The 14,100-nt window shown below is 52.8% G+C and overlaps 1 long non-coding RNA gene and 1 pseudogene across 2 annotated transcripts; one reads left to right on the top strand and one right to left on the bottom strand.

Moving 5' to 3' along the window:
* Positions 1-3,520: 3,520 nt before the first annotated feature.
* LOC123579958 lies at positions 3,521-14,055 on the bottom strand. Of its 2 annotated transcripts, XR_006703031.1 has the most exons (4): positions 13,952-14,055; positions 13,393-13,511; positions 12,222-12,319; positions 3,521-4,345 (listed from the first exon to the last, which is right to left on the bottom strand). It is a non-coding gene; the product is annotated as an uncharacterized LOC123579958 (long non-coding RNA). The 2 variants fall into 2 exon arrangements; XR_006703030.1 differs by lacking the exon at positions 12,222-12,319 and having other exon boundaries at positions 13,952-14,048.
* LOC123581816 lies at positions 11,467-11,571 on the top strand (annotated as a pseudogene).
* Positions 14,056-14,100: the final 45 nt, after the last annotated feature.

Here is a 14,100-nt window from a genome sequence, read left to right as displayed (position 1 = left end):
GGGCTCCGCGCTGACGGTGCGGAACCTGCTTGGGATTCCGCCTTTCCTTCTCTCTCTGCCCCTCCCCTGTCCTCTCTTTCTCTCTTTCTCAGAAATAAAGAAACAAACGTGAAAACAAATGAATAAGTAAATAAAAGATCCATTCAAGATGCGGCAGATGGGAGCAGACACAAGAAAACCTCCCCCAGAGAAGCCCAGCCTCCCAGATGCAGACACGGTTCACTCCAGGCAAAGGCTCTGTGGCTGGAATGCCTGCGTCCTCACCAACCTCTGCCGCTTATTAGCCGTGTGACCCTGGGCAAATGATCAACCTCTCCGGGCCTCACTTTCCCTATCTGTAAGATGGGCGTGGCTACCTACCTACCTCATAGGCTGTTGAAGCATTAAATGAGATGATGCATCTAAAGGGTTGAGAACAGGTCCTGGCACAGGGTGAGCCCTCGGTAAACGTTAACTGTCGTTATTATACCACTGCTTTCGCTGTGAATATTAATACCATCATCTTTGAGTTGTGATGAGAATGTAGGTCAATATGAGCACAAACTCAGACTCTGGTCTGGCTTATGCCCCATCCTGGCAGATGAGACTCAGGGGCCTGCGTACCGTCGGCTTGCGGGAAAGGCTTCCCGCCCTAATAAAGAGAGGTAGTTTTCAAGGTAGTTTCAATACCCAGGTCCTCACTGACTTGCGTGATGTGAGGCTCACAACACTTTCCCATTTGCCCTCGCTACAAAATAATCCCTACCTTAAAAAAAAAAGAAAAAAAAAAACCAAAAAACCCAAACAGGGGCGGCTGGGAGGTTCAGTCTGTTGAGCGTCTGACTCCTGATTTCGTCTCAGGTCGTGATTCCCGGGGTCGCGAGACTGAGCCCCGCGTCGCGCTCTGTGCTGAGTGGGGAGCCTGCTTGGGATTCTCTTCCTCTCCTTCCCTCTGTTCCCCCACCCCCCCGCTCACTCTCTCTCTCTCTCTCTCTCTCTCTGTGAAAAAAAGAAATAAAATAAACTGTTTAAACATTTCAGAAATGTATAATACGGAAGGCAAAAGTATAATCTACTGAAGTGGGATTATGGGACACACGCGGCTTTCCCCCCGAAGCGTACCCGGCTGGTACCCGTTCCCACCATCGGCCTCCTGGGTTTCCGCTGTGGGTCTGCAAAACGCTGGTGACTCCAAGTACCGGAGAATATTTGAGTGTTTGCAACGTCCTTGCTTTTGCAAACAGCGAGGCAATGAACGTGCCGACTCCTGCAGACGCCGAATGTCTTAGGACAGACGCTCGGTGCCACTAAGAGGTCTTAGCAACCGGGATTCCTCCCGTGTACTGAACACTTCACGCTGTCAGTGCATTTTAGCCTCACGACCCCGTCAGGCAGCTACTATGGTCACCCCCCCCCCCCACTCTACAGATGGGCAAACGGAGGCTCCTAGTCGCAGTCTCACACAGGCGAGAGGGGCCAGGAAGGAGCGGAGGGGGGATTCGTAAGCATGAAATGGGATGTGCCTCGCTAAGCGCAGTACCCGGCGAGCGATAAAGACGAAGCCACTGCCATTGTGACCCTGCCTTCTGCACATGCTCCCGCGGCCCCGTCCCCGCACACACAGGACATTCAGCTGGTGCGGTGACTCTCCACCCCGATCACATGGAGTTGGGCCCAGCATGACCTCTCAGAGGTCAGGAGGCTGGTTCTGCCCACTAACTTGCTGTTTGGCCTCGGGCAAGTGTCTTGACCCCTCTGAGCCTCAGTGTGCATGTGTGGAAAACGGGGATCACGGCAGCCCTGCCTCAAGGAGTCAATCCACGAACAGCACTCAGCATGGTGCCCACCCCCAGTAAGCATCCTTAGACATTAACTCTCCATCCTACTATGATCGACGCGACTAAATGTTATTTGAGTGCCTACTGTATACCAGGCAGTGTTCTAAGTGCTGCAGTATAGTAGCGAACAGAAGCAGACAGAGCCCGCCCTCCGGGGGCCTAGATTTTAGGGGGAGAAGGAAATAATAAGCAACCAGCTGTAGCCAACCTCACGCAGGGAGGGGCGCAGCAGAGAACCAGGGCACGGCGGGGGGGGGGGGGGCACAGACACAGGGTGTCTCAGGAACAGGGTAACACAGAGCTGTTCCCCAAATGTCTTCCGGACCCTTGTGACTTGCTTTGGCCAAAGACACGTGACAGGTGCCAGTTCTGGGAGGAACTGCAGAGCCGCTGCGTGACTTCCCACAGCTCCGGTGACCATGAAAATACAAATAGAGGCCCCTGGGTCAGCCTGGGGCTCTGAGTGACCAACAGCGCCCCCCAGGCCATGACACGGGAAGTGTAGTGTGTGTGAGAGGTGAACCTTCACCGTGCGCAGACTTGGAGGGTCTGGGGTTGCTAATTGCCGCATAACTAAGCCTCATCCAAAGTCCTATGACTTAAGGGGCCAGAAGCTTAAAGGAAGTGAGGGAGCAAGGCGCAGGACAGTGTGTGGGAAGAGTGTTGCTGGGGGGGGGGGGGGGGGAGCAGCAGGTGCAAGGGCCCTGAGGCAGGAGTAAACTGGTGTATTTCCCGAACAGCCAAGGAGGCCCTGGAGGCTGGTGTAGCTGCAGCAGCAGAATGGGGTTGGGGGGCAGGGGGAGGGGCACCCATCACGTCCTCACAGGCCACTGTCAGGCCAAGCACAGTGCATGCTGGTGTCTGGGGAGGGGAAGGTCTCTGAGCCAACCAGCACACCTGTCCTCCCAGCCCTCTTTCCAACACTGCGTTTAAAAAGCAGCAAGCGGAAGATACCGATGTTGGCGCCCCTCCCCCACCCCCTCTCCTCCAACTCCCCCCCCCCGCCCCCCCCACCCCTGCTCGAGCAAAGGGCTGGGCGTCCTGTTGGACCGCCCCGACCCCAGGGCTCTCCCTCCCTGGCTGGGACCTTCCGGCTGGCCTCACGCTTGGCTCCGGGTCCTCGTTTGTTTGGAGCTTGGACAGACTTTCCGGGCTGCTCCTCTCGGCGTCTGTTTATGAAGACGACTCCGCCGCACGAGCCTCCCAGGGCCTGTGCGTCGGTCCAAGCATCTGTTCTGCCGAGTTTCCTTCTCTATTTATTTCCCCAGTAAACAACCGGGGCAAAGGCAGGCTGGTGTGGCGTTTCCACCTCCGCCCGCTGCCTGTGCCAGGATCTAATAGGATGCAGAGATAACGAGGGGGGAAGCGAGGGCCCCACGACCGGAGCGGGAGCGAACACAGGGTGGGCTGGAGTCTCCCTGCAGAAGCCGTATCGCCCACGGCACCCGGGCCCCCGCGGCGCCCAGAGACGTGGGCGGAGCTGGGCGCCAGTGGGCGCTGGGTGCTGGCTCTGCCCCACCAGCGTCTCCCCCCCCCCCCTTTCGCTATCCACAGCACCCCAGTGACCCCCCTGAAAGGCCCCAAAGGACCATCCCTCCCCTTTCTCAGTCCGGGGGCTTTCAAGGTAGCCCTGCAGGCCCCTTGCTCCCCACCCCGCACCCCCCCCCACCCAGGCCCCACATCCAGGAACAGGTATGGGGCTGAGGCCTCCCCTCTGCAGTGCCCCTTCCCCCGCCCTTTGTGATTGGTTCTGCATCGGTCATGTGACCCAAGCTGCGCCTTTCCGGGTCATCCCAGGACTCTTAGGGGAGCCATGTGGAAAGGTGGGGTCTCTGACTGGATTGTTAAGGTGACAGGCTGCGACTCCCAACTGCTGGTGGTCATCTCAGCCACCACGTGGGGAGGGCCTGCCAGAGAATGAAGGCGAGGCAGAAGACAAGGCAGAAGACAGCAACGCAGAGGGAGGGAAAGACGCAGACTTCTGAAAGGAATCCTTGAGCTCCTGGATCCAGCCATTCCTGAAGTCCGGATTTGGGGGTTAAGTAATTTGTGAGATTTCCCGTCACTCACAATCAACAGTGCCCCAGGCGATCCGCAAACACACCTCTGTAGACAGATATAAGGAGGTAGGGGGTGGCGATGGAATGAAAACCGGGCAGGACAGAAAATGAGAGAAGGGCGAGGGGGAACAGAGGGCGAGGACGTCTGAGAGTTACGCACTTGGCGTGGTTTTCTGGGTCCCTCAGCACAAATGCAAAGTCTTCCCCGTGTCCGATGGCCCCGCAGGGTCTGGCCTGTTACCTCCCGGGCTTCACCCGGTGGTAGTTACGCGGCCTCTCTATCCGTTTTCTGTGCCACGTGACGAACGACTCAAATTCAGGAGCTTGAAACAACACCTTTTTACGAGCTCACGGTTGTGTGGCTTGGAAGTGCGGCACAGCGTGGCTGGTCCTTCGCTCAGGCTGCAGGGAAGGTGTTGGCCAGCTGCACTCTCTCCTGGAGCTGAGGGTTCTCTTACAAGCTCATGCCTTTAAAAAAAAAAAAAAAAAAGTTTATTTAGTTACTTTGAGAGAGTGTGTGTGAGCTTGAGCAGGGAAGGGGTAAAGTGGGAGAGAGAATCCCAAGGAAGCTCCGAGCTGTCAGCACAGAGCCCGACACGGGGCTCAAACTCGTGAACGGTGAGATCACGGCCTGAGTCAAAATCAAAAGCTGGACGCTTAACCGACTGAGCCCCCCAGGCGCCCCACCAAGCTCATTCCTGTCATTGGCAGAATCTGTTCCTCGTGGTTGCAGGACTGCAGCCCCCATCTCCTTGGCGACTTTCAGCCCCGGGGAAGCTCCCAGCTCCCAGAGGCCACCATGTCACGGTCCCCTGTACCTCAGCCGGCCACAGCACATCAAACCCTCTCGGCTTCCAGGCCCTCTGACATTTCCTCCGGCCTCCAGCCGCAGAGGGCCGACTTTCTGCCTCCGAGGGGCTGCCCTGACGAGGTCAGATGTGCCCATCTTACCTCTGTATCCCAAGGTCAACTGACTTGGGGCTTTAATTACAAACACAAAGTCCGCGCACGGCAGCACCTAGATTCACGTGTGGATGAATAAGCCGAGGGCGGGGATCTTGGGAGGCCAGCTGGAGGATTCTCGAGCTCCTTCGAAGCCCGGATGTGCTATCCCCTCCCCCCAAACAGCTCTCCTGGCCAGGGCCCGCGTGGCTCACGACCCGCTTCATCGTGTGTCTGTACGAATGCTGCCTCCTTGACCAGACTTCCTCGACCTCCCGACAGAAACGGCGCCCCTCTCCCTCTCCAGCTCCTTCACGCTGCTTTGGTTTTCTTCGCAGAGCTTACGTGACGGTACAGATTGATTCTCTCTCCCTCCCCCGCTGGACTGCCAGCCCTGGCGACAGGGACTTCATTTTGTTTGCAGAGCCTGGCACCGAGGAAATGCTCAATAAATATTTGTCGAATGAAAGGATGCACATGTTTCTTAGATTTCTTAATGGTCTTAGTCACCTCGAGGTCTCGCTCGTGTTTATCTGCCAGCGCCGGGCTCCACAGGAGGCCCAGTGAAGCGGAGGCAGGGAGCCCAGGCATCGGAGCCAGACTGCCCGCCCGAGCTCCAAACTCGCGGGCCAGCCCGTCACCTCTCAAAGCTGGTTTCTTCATCTGCAGGATGGGGAGGAGATCGGCGCCTGCCTCACAGGGTGTCTGCAGGTGCTAAACAGTCCCAGGGAAGTGGCAGGCACCCAAATCAAAATCGTAAAGTCACACCTTTTCACACCCTCCGAAAGGCAAAAAGGAAAAAAGACAAGGACACGGACAAGGAGGGGAGTGGCATCGGGGTGGTCACTTCAGAGATTCGTTTGGCAAAAGCTGGCAGAGGTGAGGACGTGCACGTCCCGTGTCCTGTTCAGAGACAAGCCCAGGAACCCTTTACACGTTTGCAACCACGTCTCCCAAGGTAGGAAACTTCTCTCAGTAAGGTCTCACAATACCGGCTTCAGACACCAGAGCAAGCACTTTCCACAAACCGCCTCCTTTCGTCAGATTCCCACTTTACAGAGGAGAAAACGGAGGCTTAGCGAAGCGCACATCACTTGCTCAAGACCACACGTCTGGGAAGTGGCAAAGTTCTGACCTGCACCCTGGATGGTGAAGAGAGTGGAGGGGGTGAGGGGAGCGGGGCGAGGGGGCGCAGGAAGGAAACAGGAGGAAGGAAATTGGCAGAGCAGACAAAAATGACGGCACCTACCCGTCTCCGAGAGTGCCCTGTTCTGCAAGATGCCGCACACGCGCCAGCCACTTCAGTCTGAGGTCTGGACCCAAGAGCGATGCAAACATACATCCATGTGAAAACTTGTACGGGAATGTTCGTGGCGACGTCATTCCTAAAGGTGGAAACCACCTGAACGCCCACCAAGTAAGGAACGGGCAAACCAAAATGGTGCTCTCCATACAGTGGGATATTTACTTGGCCAGGAAAAGAAAAAGCACAGATACACGTAGATGAACCTTGAAAACACGCTGAGTGAAGGAAGCCAGTCACACAAGGCCCCTTGTTGTAGGACTGCATTTACGTGAATTGTCCAGAACACGCAGATCTATAAAGACGGAAGGTTGCTGGGGGCAACGAGAGAGAAGTGACTAACGGGGTTTCTTGGGGGGCGGGTGGAGGGACACAAAAATGTTCTCCAAGTAGATCGGGATGATGGCTGCACAGCTCTGTGAATGCACCCTGTGAACTTTGGGAGGGTGGATTTCGTGCCGGGTGACTTACATCTCAGGATAGCTGTTTTTTTAAAATTACTACAGATTTTAAAATGTTCTATGGATTTCTGGTTTTCTGCGTGTCGCTGAGGAAGAGGCACGAAAAACGGGAGTTTGGCAAATGCGGGTTACACAGGTTCAGTAAGATTTTTATGCACAGCCTTGCATTTGTGGACACACATGGTGGCACCCTTAACGGGGATGCGCTCGAATAACAGGTAATGTTTGTCGAACGTCCACGATGTGCCAGGCATATACGAACTCATTTACACATACTAACAAATCAACCCACATACTAACGATCTACCCTGGGAGGTAGGTACTGTTCTTGTTCTTATTTTAGAAGTGGAAAAAACTGAAGCACAGAGAGGTTGAGACACTTACTCAAGATCACACAGCCTGAGCAGGTGGCAAGGCCAAGGTTTGAACCCAACCAATCTCGCTGTGGGATTCACGCCAGACTGCTATCTTGGTGGAGTATGCAGCATTTCCAAAACACGCGTGACCGTGGCTTTCTTTGATTGAAAAGCATCCCCAAGGCTGTGCCTTCTCTCCATCTTGGAGGACAGCGTCCTGGTCCAGGAGAACCTCTCGCCTGCACAGATGCAATTCCTATCCTCAGTCTGGCTGCCTCCACCCTCACTCCCTGGGATCCATTCTCCCTTCTTGATTCAGTTTATGTCATTCCCTTGCTCTAAACCCTCTGATGACCTCCGCCTGCCTTTCCAGCAGGCTTTCTCAGCCTTGGCACTATTAACATCAGGGACAGGTTCATTCTCTGCTGTGGGGGCTGCCCTGTGCCCTGCAGGATGTTTAATGCCACCCTCTTCCTACCATACGCCAGTAGCAACCCCCCCCCCCCAGGTTGTGACAGCCAAAAACACCTCCCAACACTGCCAAATGTCCCATGGAAGCAAATTGCCCCAGTTGGAATCATTGCCTTATAGCAAAGTCCCAACTCCTCCTGCTGGCAGACAGGCCTCTGATGGGCTGGCCCTCGGCCCCTCCTCTCCACCACCTTCCTGTCCTTCTCACCCTCCACCAACACTGCCTTGCTCTCTGATCCCATCTGTCCTGAGGGGCTTGGCCTGTGCTGCTCCCCCCAGCCTGCGGCTGGCCCTTCCTTAGTATTCAGCTTCTCTGTGTTCACGTCTTCACTCTTTCCTGTCCAAACACTGGCATTTCTTTTCCAGGCAACACAGCATTATTGACTCTCTGTCGTGTATTCGTTTTTCTCTTTATGATCTGTCTTCCCCACCAAAACACCAGCAACATGTGCATGGCACTTGGTGATCATGCTTTTTTTCTTTTTTAAATTTTTTTTTTTTGATTTTTTTTTCAACGTTTATTTATTTTTGAGACAGAGAGAGACAGAGCATGAACAGGGGAGGGGCAGAGACAGAGGGAGACACAGAATCTGAAACAGGCTGCAGGCTCTGAGCGGTCAGCACAGAGCCCGACGCGGGGCTCGAACTCAAGGACCGTGAGATCATAACCTGAGCCGAAGTCCCGAAGTTGGACGCTTAACCGACCAAGCCACCCAGGCGCCCCTTTTTTTAATTTTTTTAAATGTTTATTTATTTTTGAGAGAAGGATACCGAGCGTGAGCAGGGGAGGGGCAGAGAGAGAGGGAGACACAGAATCCGATGCCGGCTCCAGGCTCCGAGCTGTCAGCACAGGGCCTGACGCGGGGCTCGAACTCACAAACCGTGAGATCATGACCTGAGCTGAAGTCGGACTTGGACGCCCAACCGGCTGAGCCACCCAGGTGCCCCAGTGATCTTCCTCTTTGTAATCTTGGTGTCAAGAAGGGCCCTGGGCACCAGGGAGGCGCTTGTCTGCGTGTGTGTGTGACGATCCAGGTCAATATGTAAATCCAGAAGCCCTCTGGTATGGACTTGGGCGTAGGAAAGAGGGAGCTGGAGGAGAAAACACCTTAGGAGTTTTATCACCTTGGTTTTGGGCACTGAATGTGCCTTCTGGTCTTTGGTAAAAGGTCTCTTTCTGTCAAAACCAGTTGCCAAGAGGGCTTTAGAATGAAACACAAACAATAAAAGAAGAAAAAGGAGTGGCAGAGAGGGACGATGAGAACTACTTTAAAATTTCTTTTAAGTCTCCTTAAATCAAAGCAAGGCGCTGTTTAGTGTCAACTGATTTTTCAAATGAAGCAGAGACTAGAGGCTGGAGGAGGGCTGGGAAACAGTTGTGGTGGGGTGTCTCTAGGCCATGGCTACAGCAATTCTGACACACACACACACACACACGTGGGTGGAGGGGAGTGATTAGCAGCCCAGTTGGGGTGTGAGGCAGAAAGAAATAAAAAGCAGAGAGGATGAGTCAGGCTGGGCCATGGCCAGAAGCCACTCTGCGAGCTGGCAAGCCAGGAGGGAGCCAGGTTGCAGAGCCTTCCCTGCAAATCCATAGGACGCTTCCATGAAGTGGAGGGAAACTGTGGCTGCAAAATCGCTCCCTGGATTTCCTCCTCTGGGTTGGTCTTCTGTGGAGGGATTCTGAACCCTGCAGGGTTTTTGCTGAGCGTGACTTTGCCTCCTGGGCTGGGCTTCTCCTTCTGTTAATGAGAGGCTCAGGCCAGCTCTGAGCTTCTCAACCTGGAAGCTCCAGCCATAGAGGGCCTAGGAGGTTATAGTGGAGTGAAATATAGTGAAATATACACATTTCAAACTACCTATGATATATACAGGGAAGGAAGGAAGGAAGGAAGGAAGGAAGGAAGGAAGGAAGGAAGGAAGGGAGGGAAGGGAGGGAAGGGAGGGAAGGGAGGGAGGGAGGGAGGGAGGGAGGGAGGGAGGAAGGAAGGAAGGAAGGAAGGAAGGAAGGAAGGAAGGAAGGAAGAAGGAAAGGAAGGTCCAAGCAAGACCAGTCAAGCCCCTAAATCTAATTTCCAACTTACAGGAAATACCAGGGACAGAAAAACATATTAAATGACACCACAGGGGTGCGATCCACAAACTATTAATTGCGTGAAACTCTCTGGGACAAATGACTCGGTATCTTCAACAAATAAATGGCAAGGAAGGAAAAGGGGGGGGGGGAGGTGTAGAATTAAGGAAATTTAAGAGCTGTATCAGCCAACGGCCATGAAGGGATGGGCCTTATCTGCACCTTGATGAGAAGAAACTATAAAAACAATTTGTGGAATAACTGGGGACATTTTAGCAGTGACAGAATATTAGGAAGTATTAAAGGATGATTGTAAAATATGTTCTTTTTGGTATGAAAATGGGATTATGATTATTTTTTTTTAGTTTTTAAATGTTTATTTATTATTTTTGAGACAGAGAGAAAGAGAGAGAGAGAGGGAGAGAGCCAGTGCACTTGAGCGGGGGAGGGCCAGGGAGAGAAGGAGACACAGAATCCGAAGCAGGCTGCAGGCTCCGAGCTGTCAGCACAGAGCCCGACGCGGGGCTCGAACCCACGAACCGTGAGACCGTGACCTGAGCAGAAGTCAGATGCTTAACCAACTGAGCCACCCAGGCACCCCAGGATTCTAGTTATTTTTAAAAGAGTCCTTATTTTTAAAAAAAAAATTTTTTTTTCAACGTTTATTTATTTTTGGGACAGAGAGAGACAGAGCATGAACGGGGGAGGGGCAGAGAGAGAGGGAGACACAGAATCGGAAACAGGCTCCAGGCTCTGAGCCATCAGCCCAGAGCCCGACGCGGGGCTCGAACTCACGGACCGCGAGATCGTGACCTGGCTGAAGTCGGACGCTTAACCGACTGCGCCACCCAGGCGCCCCAAGAGTCCTTATTTTTTAGAGATGCGCATTCAAATACTTAAGATGAAATAATACGATGCCTAGGATTTGCTTCCAAAGAATCTGGAGGGAGGGTTGGGAAGGGGGTGGACGTAGATGGAAAGGTTTGGCCAGAGTCACAGGAGCTCATGCCGGGTCCCTGGGGGTACATATTACAGCACACTCTCTTTCTCAAACAAACAACTTCCAGGCCTTTATCAGTAAGATAACCCACGTGCTCACGAATATTTGCTGATCTTATTTGCATCATCTCCCTTGTATTGATCGGCTTGACATCATATATCCTGTTCCATAATCACCCTGCCTACGAAAAATGAACGGATCCGTTCATCAGCACCGAATTACCTTGACTTTGAGGCAATAGCATATAGTAGCTCACAGCACAGACACTGTTCTCGTCGGATCAGAGCTTTGCCAGATGCCTCTCTGTGAAGCCAGGAGTTCGGATTGTACTTCTTTGAGCCTCGACTTTCTCCCCATACGATGAAAGGCAGTAAATGAGATTTCGGGCATGGAGTTCGGCTCAGGGTCTGAGCATCAGCAAACCGCAGTTATTATTATGGCCGGTGGCAGAATCCCAGGAGAATGTAGGGTCTTATTCATATAAAAAACGATGCTTATGTGGGCATGTGCAGAAAGATGTACAGAAATACCGCAAGTAGATAACAGACAGAATCCCGCAAAGGGTCATTCATTCATTCGCTCCACAAATACTGCAGAGTGCCTTCTGTGTGCCAGGCACAGTGGGACTGTGGGGTACCGGATGAGCTCAGTCCCTGGGGTTGACAGGTAGAGGAATGCAGGCATGTGGAGACAGGGGGCACCAAGGGTCAAGACTTGGGGGTGGTCCAGGGAGATCCAGACGGAGATCTGAAGGATACAGGGGAATTGGCAAAGCTGGCTTTAGGGGAGGGAGGGCGGAGAGTAGGAGAGAAAGAAGACAAAACATTCCAAACTGCTAGAGAGCATGTGCAAAGGCCCCGGGGTGAGAAGGAATCCTTCCAGGGTCCGGAGGATGGGAGAGTGCGGAGTAGGACAAATGAAGGTATGGCAGTGAGTAGATGCTGGGAGAGGGGCTTCCTTTCACTTTCATCTCATACCTTCAGGCTCTGCGCGGGGACAGTATTGTAGCCAACGAGGTTTATCCGAGGCGCAATTATTGCTAATTGAAAACCCTTCTCATTTTGTAATTTCTGAATTATGTAAATATTTTACGAAAAGCATACATCCTTCTTAGAATTTTTTTTAAAAGCGAAAAAAAAACCCATACATACAAAATAAAAACACCTGATAAAGCCCCCCAAATAAAGACATTATTGTGGAATTTACTTTTTTTTTTCCTCAACACTCTATATGATGTTAAAATCCACTTACAGCTGCTGAAGAAGCCACCTTGCTTAAACGTAACAAGTGGGGCATTGTCTCCTGTCCACTTTGCTAGAAAGGCCTCCCCATCCTTCCCTACAATCATTGTGCCTAACTTAAATAATGCTCCTTTCCAGCCCACTCGGAGGTTCTGGCCCTCAGACAAGCTTCCAGATGTCAGGTTGGGTTCGGAGGAAAGGCCCACTAGTAGGGTGTAGGGGGAAAGCTTTTCATTTTCCCAAGAGCAGCTTGAGTGCGGCTTTGTGACCCTTCTCTGTCCCTGTGCCGAGCACGGCTGGCCAGCAGGTAGACAGAACCCCATACCAAGACTGCCCCGCAAAGCGCAAAGGGCATCTGCCAAGTTTCATTTGCGATCCGTTGCTAGGGGCGGAATCTGTTTTTCTGGTTTCCTCGCAGGGCCCCGGGGCTGAGCTAGTTGACTTTGATGTGGAGGTGGTGGGCACAGGGCAAGTCGCCCGAGTGCAGGCTGGATACCTGAAAGCCTCCTGCAAAGACAGCTAACGCCTCCCGCTTTGGTCTGCCGCGGTGGGAACACAGCGAGGCCTTTCAAGTCTGCCCCTTGTGGTTTCTCCCTGCAGGAATGCCAAGTTTATTATGGGTTGTTCCCTTCTCCGTGTCGATCCCCTCCCCTCCCCGTGCCCCTGCCCAGCTCAGGACTTTTCATAGATCTGGTGAGGCCGCCGGCTCCTGGCTGAGCCTAGCGCTCTGTGATACAGAACGGCCTGTCCTCACGAGAGCCAGAGACAGCTGGACAGATGGTTCTAGTCCCAGGAGAGAGGCACTTCCCAGCAGACAAGCCTAGCTGGTGTCACTGACTTGCCCTCTCCCTTCAAAGGCCTTTGGTTTCTTCCTCGTTGGGGATGATAAATTAGAGCCCACCTGTGGCACCGCCCTCATCTCAAAGTGGAGAAAACTGAGGCCAGAGGGGTAATTCTATCACCAGAGAAGCCTCTACAAATTACACTACACATTCCCCAGCCAGACCTGTAGTGGTGCCTCCTGTCCCCATGATAAAAAGCTTGAATTCGGGGTCACGATTTCGCTCTCACCCCTGTCACATACCAGAGTGCAATCTTGCACAAACTGATGGCTCCCCAAGCCTCGGTTTCTTCCTCGGTGAAATGGGGGTAATGATTTTTACCTCTTAGCGTTGTTGATTTAAACGCACCCTGCCAACTTGATTACTCAACGTTCACTTATTTATCCTCTCCTTAGATGGTGAGCTCCCAAAGGGCAAGGACTCTGCCTGCCTTGTTCACAGCAGTGTCCTCAGTTCCCGACAATTCCTAGCTCAGGGCAGGCAGTAAGGAAGTATTTGTGATAATAATAATAACAAAGGCCCTCAGTTCAGTGCCCATTATGAAAGAGGGGGTTCATTGTCATTTCTGACAGCAAAGCAGTTTTAGTTTCAAAACTATCAAATACCCAGCAAGTGAGGGAATAAAGTCATTTTCTGGAGCGGGCCTGCTGTCAGGTGGCTCTTCTGTGGCAAAGCCCTCAGGCTCCCATCCATGTAGGACCAGGCCCCCAGAGGGGTCTCTCCCCATTGTCCTCTCTCTCAAAGGCACCATTCCCCCTGAAGCAAGAGTCCTTCTGCTCAAAGGTTTCAAGAGAGGGTGGGGGGATGGGGGGAGACACAACTCACCAATCTCCAATCTGCCAGGCAAGGGTGTGGTCCAATGTGAGGATTGCTAGATGAAATACTGGATGTCGGAAAACTTTTAGTAAGAGTATGTCCCAAAGATGGCATGGGACCTAGTTATCCTTAAAAAAAAAAAAAAAGTATTTGTTGTTTATCTGAAATTCAAATTTAACGGAGCGTTCTGTATTTCAATTTGCTAAACCTGGCGATCCTTGCAAGTGATCAAGCTGGGATGTTACCATAGCCCGACTGAGCTGTGAACCTCACTCCCTCCTCGCCTGCTAAAGCGCCATGACCACATCAGGAACCTCCTGGGATGGTTAGGAGAATTAAGAAAGAGGCTGCTCTATGAATGCTCGTAAGGCCAGGAGATTTGTTTGCACTGATCACAGCTGAACCCAGTGCCTAGCACTGCATCTGGTGTACAGGTGGATCACCAGAACTATTTCTTTTAATGAAAAACGGCTGGTACGATTTTCCCTAGATACCACCCTCCCCCCAAATAACCCATAAATCCATTTCAGGGAAAACCGGGTCCAACAGTCCAAACACGGGTCCCTACCAGGCCCATCACTTTGCCTCCCGAGGTGGGACCGCACCCGATCGAGCCCTGCTCGCCTGCGAATGCAACTCGGTGAGAGTCGTTGTGCGCATGCGAGAGTCGTTATACGCCTGCCTGGGCAGTGCGCATGCGCAGTCCCAGCCAGAAAG

The sequence above is a fragment of the Leopardus geoffroyi genome, chromosome A3 (assembly GCF_018350155.1).
Source record: "Leopardus geoffroyi isolate Oge1 chromosome A3, O.geoffroyi_Oge1_pat1.0, whole genome shotgun sequence".
In the NCBI taxonomy this organism is placed as follows: domain Eukaryota; kingdom Metazoa; phylum Chordata; class Mammalia; order Carnivora; family Felidae; genus Leopardus; species Leopardus geoffroyi.
Note: the sequence above shows the minus strand (reverse complement) of the source record. Positions and strands in the feature narration are given on the sequence as shown.